The following is a 13146-nucleotide window of genomic DNA, read 5'->3' on the forward strand; positions in this document are numbered from 1 at the left end:
GAGAGGTTCATAAGAGCAGATGTTAATAATTTATAGTTGCCTCATTTGATTCTCCTTCAGTGTAATTTGAAGATAACACATTTCTGTGTCATTAAAATATTAGACAACATCTTTCTTTAGATTCTCTCAGAGACTGGGCAGACTTGTGCCCCTGTGAGGGAATGTTAGGAGGCACAAAAAAGAGATGTTAACCATTGCTATCCATTTCTCTAAAAGCATCCTGGGCAGATTCCAGATTCCTGTTACATTCTGTTTTTTTTTTTAATTAGCTGCTTTGACAAATATACTCCTCCCCAGTTAACAACAGCTGCTATCAAAGTTATTAGAGTGAAACAAAAATCTGAACTTGTGTCTTATTTATTTTAGTAAAATGTGAAATATGAAACTGTTTCTTAAGGAGCTTAAGCTCCTTAAAGATGAGACTTCCATTAGCTTTACAAATGGTTTCCTTTACTTAGTATTTAATATTTATTCCACATTTTTATTAAGCCACTGAAAATCTCTAGCAGAAGGCATGTAGGAAAAATAACACATTGGGAACCAAAGCCATAGTCATTCATTAACAATTTAGCTGACACCAGCCAAGCAGTTTTGCCAGAAAGAATGGACATGGTGCTGTGGCCACCAGGGAGGATTAAAAGAGAATAATGCCAGAGAATGGAGGCTGGAATGCCCTGGGCTATCACAATTTGTGAAGAGGCCTGGGCAAACAAGTGAAATTAAGAGGCAATAGGAAATTAGAGAAAAAGAGATAATGGAAGGGGCTGTACAAAGGGATGGATAAATGTTAAATTTTGTCTACTTCTCATATTTACCTCAGGCTAGTGTTACCTAAGAGAGCCAAGAATTACCTCCCATGGAACAGGGATGAAGAGAATCTGTTTATACCAGGAGGGGGAAGAAACCTCCAGTATGTAGTTTGAGCATCCTTCTTCAGCATACATCTTTAGGCTAATCTTTATCTGCTGATCTTTGTAAAAGCCTTTCTGGAAGCAATGCTGTACCCCTTTGTACTCTGTTCTTGACCAGAGATTGAAAACTTCCAGGATCTTCTAAACATCACTTTCTAAAGAGATTGGCATAAAATGGCACTAATATATATATAATCCAAAATTGTGGTCCATTTACTTTTTCCTCTGTTTACATTCTCCCGCTCATATGTGTTCTTAGTGCCCCACTATTCCTCCTGTCAAGAAGATGGTGTCCTTTATATCTCCTGATTTATCTTCTTTCTTATCAATATTAATGAAGTCTTCAGGTGGGATCTTCTCAAAGCCAAATCTCATTGCAATAACTTTTCACTTTCCCTTTACTTTTGTAGTCAACACTTTTAGTCATCTGTAGCAAATACATCCCCTCAGAGGAAAATGTGGGGAACGTAAGAATTTTAAAGCTCAGGAGGGTGGGAGAAGGTGGAAGAGGGTGAAAGAGAGATAAATGTTGACAGAAGGAGGCTTGACTTTGGGAAGTGAACACAATACAATATATGGATGATGTATTATTGAAATGTACACTTGAATCCTACATTATTTTACTAATCAATGTCACCCCATTAAATTCAATAAAATAAATAAATAAAAATTTAAAGCTAAAAGTGCTGCTCTAGATATCAAAATAGTGGTAGCAGTCAGCAAACATCCCAGTCTCATACCCAAAGCTATGGAAAGAACTCTTAATAGAAGTATGAAATCCCAGTGATTCATTCATTGATTTATTTACTCACCAAATATTTGTTGAGCAATTTCTCTAGGAAACACTTTCCTAGGTGCTGATAATGCAAAGAGAAGGCATGATCCTTGCCCTCGTGGAGGTTATCATCTAGTAGGGGAGCAAAATGTGTAAATACAAAATTGGAATACAGAATGATAAATGCATAATGGAAGTATGTACAAAGTATTTTTTGTTCTTCAGTGAAGATAGTCAATAGTCTGGGCTGGGCAAGAAAGGGCTGGACAAGAAAAGACTTTCCTGAGCCTTTGAGCTGAGTCGTGAGAAATAATGGCATTCAGAATGAAGAGAGAGGCAAGAGCAATGACTCTAATTAAGTTTTCCTTGAGTGTGGAATTCATGAAGAGGATTAGTAGGAGATTTTTGGCCTAGCAGCAGCAGAGCTAAAAATGAGAATGGATAATTATGAGAGATGTTGAGGAGGCAGAATGACAGGTAGAGTTCAACAATGTGGAAGAAGAAGGCAAAGATGTCTTCTAGGTCTCTAAGTGTAGAAAGAGCCTTAGATATTATTTAGTCCCACTTTTGACCAAATGCAGGAGTATTGTCCATAGCATTCTCAAATGGTGGCCCAGTAGCCTCTCTTGAGACCCTTTCAGGGTGGGAACTGTCTGCTTCACAAAGCAGCAGGCTGCTTCATCCTGGACAGCCTGGATTTTAGAAAGAGCTTTTTTACATTGACCCAGAATCTGCTTGCCCTTCTATTCCATCCATTGGTCTTCATTCTGCAAGGACTAGCTCCGTTTCCTCAGGTCTAGGTCTGAGCCTTTTAGATTCTTAGATAACAGCAATTAGTGTCTCTAGTCTTCTGCATTCTTCTTTTATCAAAAAATTCCCAAGCCTTCAGGAAACTCCTGACAAAATCTCTCAGTCATAATGCTGACATATGTAAAAAACAGCTTTTCACATTTCTTCAGAGGTTGGACTTGGTGTCACAAATGTTTAGTGCCATGATATTACAATATGAAACTCTCTAACTGAGGCGGTTAGCATATCAGCCTCATGAGTAGCACAATGATTGAAGAGGAGCACAAAACAAATGTTAGAGAACAGATAGTATATCCCATTAAAATATTCACCAACAGGTCCTGGCCCAGCGACTCAGTTGGTTGGAGCATCGTCCTGTATGACAAAAGGTTGCAGGTTGGATTTCCAGTCAGGGCATGTACCTAGGTTGCTGTTTAATCCCCAGTTGGGTGCAATCATTGTTTCTCTCTCATATCAATGTCTCTCTCTCTCTCTCTCTCTCTCTCTCTCTCTCTCTCTGTCTCTCAAGTCAATAAACATATACCCCAGCAAGGGTTAAAAATAAATAAATAAAATTAAAAAATCATTTTATATCTTTGAAAATTGTCCTAAGGGCATATAGAAAATGAAGAGATGTTCATTTAAGAAAATCTACTACATCTCAGTATGAGCAGTGAGAGTCTGGCATTTGAGCCATGACCTGCTCTGTCCTCTGCCTTAGGTCCATGTTATGGAAACTTTACTTCGGGTGATCTTCTCCTGCATGGTGTGAACAAAAGGATGGCAGCTCCTTATCCCCACAGCTCCCAGTCTAGGGCTATAATTTCACCCCAGCAGCGACAAGCTACTAGCTTTCTCATACCCCATACACCATGTTGTAGAAGCTCTATTTTGGACAGGTGAAACTGAAAGTCTTCCTTTTCTCACACAGCCCCTAGTTATAGGGCAGAAGCTTTACTGCAGGCTTGGCAAGGGACCTTGATTGCCCATGCCTGACCTTACTCATAGAGCAGAGGTTCTCCACTGGGAAGTGCAAACTGAAAAGACCAGGGGTTTACCATCCTCCACTCCCAGCATCCACATATATTCCTGGGGTGTCATCCTAGAAGAAACAGGATACTGTCCCTGCCCCTAGCTCCTGTGCAGTAGTAGTTCAGAGATTCTGTTCAGGAAGAGAAACATGCAATAAGGACAAAGAGCTTTACATCTCTGCCTGAGCAGACTGACTTTATTTGGGATAATATGTGGAAATTCCACATTTAAGAGTGTTGTCCAAAACAATGAAGATTGTAGTAGAGAACAATTGAGAGGGTGCTGTTAGCTCCATGACACTGATATCAACAAGCCAGAGGAGCCAGTTATTTAACAGAGATAGCCAGAGAAAGAGATAGCTAGAAGAGATCAAGAAGGCTGTGCAAGCACACTGAGCTGCACCTATTCAGGAACAATCAGAGCAGGATGAGGGACAGAAATAAAAGCATTACACAGCTACACAAAGATCCACCAACAAAGGGCAGAAGCATCATTGGCACAAAGGACTTAATCACAAACTCTGTAGAAACACTGAAAAATAAGCTGCTCTGACTCAGGCAACTCCTATAAAGCCAGAATTAAAATTAAAATGACATCTCTGGCAATCTGAAAGACTGTGTGCCTGTCCAAGGTTACACCATCCCAAGAATGATATGAAAGGGAACTCTTCAGGTACTAGTGCCTGGCTGAATTTGGGTAAAAAACTGTAAACTTCTCAAACTATCTTTGCAACCTACAAGCCACACACACACACCTGATAAATAGTAAGGGGTAAAAATCTAACTTGCTCAGAGTGTTAAAGCACAGCATTTAAACAATAAGTGTTTGTGATGACCCAGGAATAACTGATAGATATACAAGATAAAAAGCAAGGATAAAATAAGGAGATGAGAGTAAAAAATCCAATCAGGGATATCAGAGATAGCACACTACAGGGAAAATAGACTTCACAGAGTTAAGTCATCAAACAAATAAACTAATCACCAAGAAAAAAGAAACTAAACACAAATCCCTAGGCTCCAAGGGAAATAACAATCTAGAGTTGTTAGAACATATTATCTAAAATTTCCATATTAAAAAAAAAAAGATGAGACATGCAAAGAAATAGGAAAAATGTGATCAATACACAGGACAAAAGAAGGCAACATAAACTGCCTCTCAGGGGCCTAGATCTTGAACTTAGCAAACACTTTAAAGCAGTTTTTATGAACATGTTCAGGAACTAAAGGAAACCATGCTTAATCTATTAAAGGAAGCTATGATGGGAGGTCTGCTGCTTCCACTGTCTTTGTGTACACTCCAACCATGCCATCCTACACCATTGTCTACTCCCTTGTTTGAGGGCACTGTGAGGCCATGAACATGGTGCTGGCTGACCGGGCCAGAGCTGGAAGGAGGAGGTGGTGACTAAGGAGATTCAGTGAGTCTTAGTGGTGAGTACAGGCTTACTCAAGTCCTCCTGTCTGTGTGGGCAGCTGCCCAGGTTCAGGATGAAGACCTCACCCTATACCAGTCTAATGTCATCCTGTATCACCTAGGACACTCCCTTGGGCTGTATGGGAAGGACCAGCAAGAGGTAGCCCTGGTAGATATGGTGAATGATGGCATAAAGGACCTCCACTGCAAATACACGACTCTCATCTACACCAACTACGAGGCAGGCAAGGAAGGCTATGTGAAAGAACTGCCTGGGCACCTGAAGACTTTTGAGACCCTGCAGTCCCAGAAGCAGGTGGCCAGACTTTAATTATGAGATACCAGCTATCCTTTGTGAACTAGAAACCTGCTGGACTTGCTGTTGAATCACCAAATCTGGCCACCGCCTACCTGGACTCCTTTTCCCTGCTCTAGGCCTATGTGACATTCCTCAGCACTGGGCCCAAGCTCAAGGCTTTCCCAGCCTCCACTGAACATGTGAACCTCCCCATCAATGGCAATGAGAAACAGTGAGGGCTTTTGGTACCCTCAGGAGGAGGCAGGGGTTGCCTACCTCCCTTTTCCCCTGACCAATAAAACCTCTGAGAGAGAGAGAAAGAAGGAAGCCATGATGACCTTGTCTCATCAAAGAGGTAATATAAAAATGAAAATTATAGGAAAGAAGCAAATGGAAATTCTGTAGTTGAGAAGTATAATATGTGAAAAGTCACTACCAGTTGATGGTAATTTGAATCCACAGGAACAAATCAAGTTTACATAAATACTACAACAAACTCTGTAAATTTATACTTGCTTTCAATTATTCTCACAGCTCCTTTAAAAGACATAAAATTATATAAATTAATAATTATGATAATGTATTATTGAATTTATAACATATATTGATACAATATCTATAACAATAATAGCACATAAAAGGGATAAGGCATGAAGCTATAGGGGAGTAATGACAGCATATATTTCTATACTGCACTAGAATTTAGTTAGTATAAATCTGAAGTCGATTTTAAGCAGTACCTTGTAAGCCCTATACAAAAATATAATTTAAAAAGTAACTCATAAAATAACTCAAAAATATAATTTAAAAAATCTATCCATTTAATACAAAAGAAGATAGTGAGAAGAAATAAAGAAACAGAAAGATATGAGAAATACAGAAAATAAAAAGCAAAATGACAGATGTAAATCTAAACATATCTAACAAACTATAAGCATATAGATGCAAATGTGAATATGTTAAATGCAAATGGATTAAGCAATCCAATTAAAATAAATTGTTAGATTGGCTAAAGAAACAAGATTTAACGATACACTGTCTACACACTGTCTACAGGAGGATACATCTATACATAGATAGATAGAGAAATAGACCATGTAAACTGCAACCATAGAGTGCTGGAGTGGCTATTATAATATCAGAAGAAATAGACTTTAAAACAAGAAATGTTAGTAGACATAAACAGGGACAGTGACCAGAGGGGAGGGAATTTCAAGGGGAAATGGGGAAGGGTTTACAGTAACAAGTATAAAGGACACATGGACAAAAACGAGGAGTGGGGGGTGGCAACAGGAGTGAGGTGGGGAGGGCTGGGAGGGTGAGCTGGGATGGGAGTAATAGGCAGAAAACTATACTTGAACAACAATTAAAAAGAAAAAAGGGAGGGACACCTATAATAATAAAAGAGTCAATCTACCAGGAATATATAACAATTATAAAATATATGTCCCTAGTAGATTCACAAAATACATAATGCAAAATTGACAGAATTGAAGGAAGAAATAAGTAATCAACAATAATAGTTGTAGACTTCAATACTACACTCTCAATAACCTGTGGAACGAATTAGAAGATCAATAAGGAACAGAAGATTTGAACAGCACTACAAACCAGCCAAACCTAACAGATATCTATAGAATGCTCCACCCAACAACAGAACATTTTTTCCCCATGTGCACATGAAACATTTTCCAGGACAGATCATATGTTTGGCCATAAAACAAAGCTCAATAAATTTAAAAGGATTAAAATAATACAAAGTATGTTCTTCAACTAAAATGGAATAAAATTAAAAATCAATAATTATGAGATTTAGAAACTCACAAATATGAAGAAACTAAACAACACACTCCTAAATAACCAATGGATCAAAAAAATAAGCCAACAAGAGCAGTTAGAAAATAATTTCAGAAGAATGAAAATGAAAACTATGAACAAGTATATGCCAACAAATTAGATAATTTAGATGAAATGGACAAATTCCTAGACAGATAAAAACTACTGAAACTCCCTGGCTGGCGTAGCTCAGTGGACTGAGCGCAGGCTGGGAACCAAAGCGTCCCAGGTTCAATTCCCAGCCAGGGTACATTCCTGGGTTGCAGGCCATAACCCCTAGCAACCGCACATTGATGTCTCTCTCTCTCTCTCTCTCTCTCTCTCTCTCTCCCTCCTTTTCCTCTGTAAAAATAAATAAATAAAATCTTAAAAAAAAAAAAAGAAAAAAAACCTACTGAAACTGACTCAAATAGAAATTGAAAATTTGAATAGATCTATAACAAGTAAAGAGATTGCACTAATTATCAAAAAACTTTTTACAGAGTCCAGAACCAGATAGCTTCACTGGTGAATTCTACCAAACATTTACAGAAAAATTAATGTCAATCTCTCATATACTCTTCTAAAAAATAAAAGATGAGGGAACACATACCAAATTATTCTATGAGGTCAGCATTAGTATGATACCAAATCCAAAAGAAGGTGGTACATAAAAAGAAAACTGTATATCAATACCTTATGAATATAAACACAAAATCCTCAACAAAGTACTAGTAAACCAAATCCAGTGACATATAAAAGAGATTACACTCCATGACCAAGTGAGATTTATTTACTTCAGGAATAGTTTATTTAACATCTGAATATCAATTAATGCAATACAATAGAATAAAGGACAAGAATTGCACAATCATCTAGATAGTCACAGATAAAGCAGTTGACAAAATCAAGATCTTTTAATGATAAGAACACTCAACAAACTAGGAATAGAAGGAAAGTTCCTCAACCTAATAAAGGACTTCTACAAAAAACCCACAGCTAACATCATGCTAAGATTAGGAAATAGATAAGAATGTTCACTCTTGCCACTTAATTCAACATTGTACTGGGGGTTCTAGACAAAGCAATTAGGAAAAAATACAAAATAAAAAACATACTGATTGGAAAAGGATAACTAAAACTATCTCTATTTGCAGATCACGAGTGTAGAAAATCATACAGAAGCCATTAAAAGATTATTAGGATTAACAAACAAGTTTACAGCTATTCCCTGACATGAACAGGTGTCTAACAATTCAATTCAATACTGACACTAACTACCCACAGTTAGTGCACACCTACAACTTAACAGAGTTAACAGCTTACTCCCACAAGACTGCCCCCACTTTAGACACCAGCCCCAAGTGGGCTTGCCAGACTACTCACACTTTTCTGCCGCACAGACTACAGATTTGGAGTTACCATCACCACCATTCAGATTCAACAATTTGCTAGAACAATTAATATAACTCAAAAAAGTTCTATACTTACTACTAACTTATTATAAGGGATATAACTCAGGATCAGACATATAGAGAAGATGATTTGGAAAAAGTAGGTGGGTAAGGATACATGCCATCTTTAAGAGCACCACCTGCACAGCACATCGACACGTTCATCAATGCAGAAGCTGTCCAGACCTCATTGTTCAAACATTTTTTTATTGAGGCTTTATTATGCAGGTATGATTGATTGAATCATTGACCATATAATTGAACTCAGTCCCTAAGCCCCTGCCCCTCTTCAGTGGTTGGGGGTGAGGCTGAAAGATCCAATCCTCTAATCATGTGAGAGTCTAGCTCCTTCCTCGAAACTATATTAAGGTCCATCATGAGTCACCTTGTTATCAAAAACTCAGATATGTTTATGAATAGCAAAAGATACTCCTATCACTCAAGAAATTCCAAGTGTTTTTCAGCTCTGTATCAGGAACCAGGGACAAAGATCAGATATATATAAATACTACAGATAAGGCATCCCTTAAAAGACTATTAGCATTAATATACAAGTTTAATAAAGTTATAGGATACAAGATTAATATTAAAAATCAATTACATTTCTATATGGTAATAATTTGAAAATCAAATGATCAAAATGATTTTATTTACAAAAATATTACAAAAATAATAAAAGTTATAAATTTAACAAAATTAATTGCAAGGCTATACACTGAAAACTGCAAAACATTGAGAGAAATTAAATAAGATCAAAATAAATGTAGACATGTCATTTTTGTGGATTGTAAAATTTATTATTGTTAAAATGTCATTACTCTTCAAATTTTCTACAGATTAAATGAAATCCCCATCAAAATCCCAACTAGATTTTATGCAGAAATTGACAAGCTGACTCTAAGATTTATATTGAAATTTAGGAGACCCAAAATAGCCAAAGCAATTTTGAGAAAGAAGAGCAGAGTTAGGGAGCATGCTACAAAGCTGAAGTAATAAAGACAGAAGTATAAGGGAGAATCCAGAAATTAACCCATATTAATGGTCAATTCATTTTTTACAAACATACCAAAACTATTATTCAATGGGGGAAAGAATAGACTTTTCAATAAATGGTGCTGGGGCAGCTGGACATCCATAAACAAAAGAAGTTCAACTCTTACTTCATACCACAAACAAAAATCAATTCAAAATGAACCAGAAAACTAAAAGTAAGTGCTAAAACTATAAAACTCTCAGAAGAAAACATAGAAGTAAACTTTAGATTTGGCAATGATGGCTTAAGTATGACCCCAAAGCACAAGCAATAAAAAATAAAATAGATAAATTGAATTTTATCAAAACTAAAATCTTTCGTGTATGAAAGAATACTATCAACAAAGTAAAATGACAACTCATAGAATGGGAGAAAATCTTTGCAAATCATGTACCTGGTAAGGGTCTTATATCAAGAACATATAAAGAACTCTTAATATTTAACAATAAGAAGGCAAATAATCCAATTTAAAAATTGAACACAGGACTTGAATAGACATTTCTCAAGTGCAGATATATAAATGACCAATAAGCATATGAAAAGATGTTCAATATTATTAGTCACATGGAATTGCAAATTAAAACTAGAACAAAATAACCTTTTAGACCCACTAATATGTTATGGGTTGAAATGTATCCTTCCAAAATTCCTATGTTGAAGTCCTAACCCCAGAATGTGACCTTATTTGAAATAGGGTTGTTGTATATGTAATTAGTTAAGGTGAGATCATAGTAGAATAAGGTGAGTCCCTAATCCAGTATAGCTGATATCCTTATAAAAAGGGGAAATTTGGACACAAACATGCACACAGGGAGAACAGAGTGAAGACTGGAGTTATGCTGCCACAAACCAATGAACTACCAGAAGCTAGAAGAAAGATGTGAAACAGAAAATTCCCTAGGATTTTCAGAGGGAGCATGGTCCTGAAGATACCTTGATCTTGAACTTTTAGCCTTCAGAACTGTCAGACAATAAATTTCTGTTGTTTAAACCACTCAGTTTATGGTCCTTTGTTATAGCAGCCCTGGCAAAACAATACAGATGGGTTTAATAAAAAAGATGGACAATAAGTGAGAGTGAGCATTGGTGAGAATGCAGAGCATGATGGAAATATGAAGTGCAGTCCTTTAAAAAATAGTTCAGCTGTTCCTCAAAATGTTAAACATATTATTGCCATATGACTTGACATTTCCACCCTTGTGTCTATACCTAAGAGAATTGAAAAACAAGTGTTTAAACCAATAATTGTGCTTTGTATTTGTACTTCATAGCAGTATTATTCAAAACAGCTAAAAGATGAAAACAACACAAATATTCATCAAATGATAGGTGAATGAACAAGATATGCTATATCCATATAATGGAATATTATCCAACAGTAGAAGTGATATATTGATACATGCTACAACATAGATAAACCTTGAGAACATTATGCTAAGTGAAAGAAGCCATTTAAAAAAGGCCACATAATGTACAATTTTATTTATATGACATGCCCAGAAAAGGCAATCCATAGAAACAGGAAGTAGGTTTGTGGTTTCCTAGGACATAGTAGTAGCTGGTAAGGGTTGGGAGCATGGGATAAGTTGGGGAGGAATGAGTGTGTCTTAATGGATATGGGATTGCCTTTTGAGATGTTACAAATGTTGTAAACTTATATTGTGATTATTGCACAACTTGGTGGAAACACTATAAATCATTGAACTGTGCACTTTATATGGGTGAATTTTATATGTAAATTATATTTCAGTATAGAAAATTTTTTAAAAGACAGACCCCTAATCCTGACCCACTTACCTAAGTCCTCCCAAAATCCTGATTTTCAGAAACCAAAGAAGTATAAAATGATGTTGATTTTTAAAAAGAAAAAAAAGAGAGAAAGCTAATTAGAAAACTCCCGATATACTAATTACAGATATCTGAATTATGTAGATATGTGTGTGGGAGTAGCAGTCTGTTAGAACATTATTGTCTCGCCTTGATATTTTTTGGAAATTCTGTGTGGTAGCAAAAGAAATAATTTATACTTAAAGCAGGTTTTGTGGGTAAGCAATTCTTTAGATCTGGGACCTCTCAGAAGTAATAATATTATCCAGTCTGAGTGACTCTGGGCCAGTCCTTTGGCTTCTGTGGACCTTCTTGTCCTGTGTATGCAGGGGAGGCGTCCTGGAAAACCTCTAAGGCCTCCTTTCATCCCAAACTTCTGTGACCAGCACTGATGCAGACTTTGGCCAGCAGTGTCTGCAGTGTTGTGGATGAGACAAACAAATTCACACGAATTACTGAAGTCCTGTGGAGAGAAAGGGATGGCATGGCCACTCTCTCAAGAGGAGAGTGCCTCGACCCTTGCCTTGACAGGTTTTTATTGGTTTTCTAATAGTGTACATCAAAGAAAGTTTTCATTCATTATGCTCGTATTTGCTTTAGGTGATTACTTTTTACAGATAACAAAGGAAATGATGTTACTGATTACTTCCTACAGATTAATAAGGAAAAATGTTGCAAATGCAAGGGAACGATAAAAGTGATTGATCTGGTTACACTCCATCTTTGGGAGAATTAGCACAGACTTTTGGAAGTTACTTTAAAGATATGCAGTAAGTGTTTGCTGCTTCAACTCAGGGTGAGGGAGTTTTAGCAAGAGCAAGTTTCAAAGCAGCATAGGTATAATGCAGGCCCGGTTTCCCACGGGAGAGCTGGTCCATGGGTTTGGCGTCCTGTGTGCTGCCATGCTCCTATGGGCCTTCCAGTAGGGCTGGGCTACATTTGCCATTGCCAGGCAGATCAGTTTCCTATATAGTATTTTATGTCCTATTTTTTACTCTGAGAAATGAGGCAGCAGCAAGTGAGCTGGGGGCATTAGAATCACATGGGGGAAACATGTTAGAAAGCAGATGCTAGGTACCATCCCCAGAAATCCTGTTTGTGTGGATAAGCCCTAGGAATCAACATTTTACAGAAGCAGGCCAAGTCATTGAGAAACACTGGCAGGTGTCTCTAGAAACTAGTCTCTACAAATCAGGGGTTCTCTTTCCCTCCCGTGCCTAATAAGCTAAGATAGACACTTTGGTTGCCATATGTTAACTTTCTCCAAATCTTGGACTAAATATCTTTCTCTGTTTAATTGTTTAGTACTTAGTTAATGTCACCATTAATTTGCTTCTCTTTATATGCCAAACACATAGAGTAGATGGTTGAGGTATTAAAAGACCCAGCTGATTACACCTAAACCATATGGATATTACTAACCAAGAAATAGCTACAATTTCACCTTTCACCTTTGAATGGGAAGTATCAGGAGATTGGAGAGGTGATAGGCCACATAGGTTTATGGTCTGTTATTTGAGATTGCAGTTATGTTTCCTCTGGACAGAAATTTGATTGGGGGGAGCACAGCACTTTGAACAAAAGTGTCATAGAAAGAATTAAAAGGAAATAGGGAGATATAGCAGTAATAACTTCCAATGACTGAAATAGCTTTCAGGCCTTTGTTCAGACATCAGAAAAAGGTGTAAGTTTTGCCAAATGCCACGTACCTACCTTAACAATAGCTCACATGGTGTTTACTATCCTCCAGGCACTCTAAGAACTTTGGCTAAATAAACTAAATCTTTAGTGCATGT

General features: G+C 37.1%; 1 pseudogene; it reads left to right on the plus strand.

The window, feature by feature from the left end:
- The first annotated feature begins 4797 nt into the window (after positions 1–4797).
- LOC114495551 lies at positions 4798–5472 on the plus strand (annotated as a pseudogene).
- Positions 5473–13146: the final 7674 nt, after the last annotated feature.

The sequence above is a fragment of the Phyllostomus discolor genome, chromosome 4 (assembly GCF_004126475.2).
Source record: "Phyllostomus discolor isolate MPI-MPIP mPhyDis1 chromosome 4, mPhyDis1.pri.v3, whole genome shotgun sequence".
Lineage (NCBI taxonomy): Eukaryota > Metazoa > Chordata > Mammalia > Chiroptera > Phyllostomidae > Phyllostomus > Phyllostomus discolor.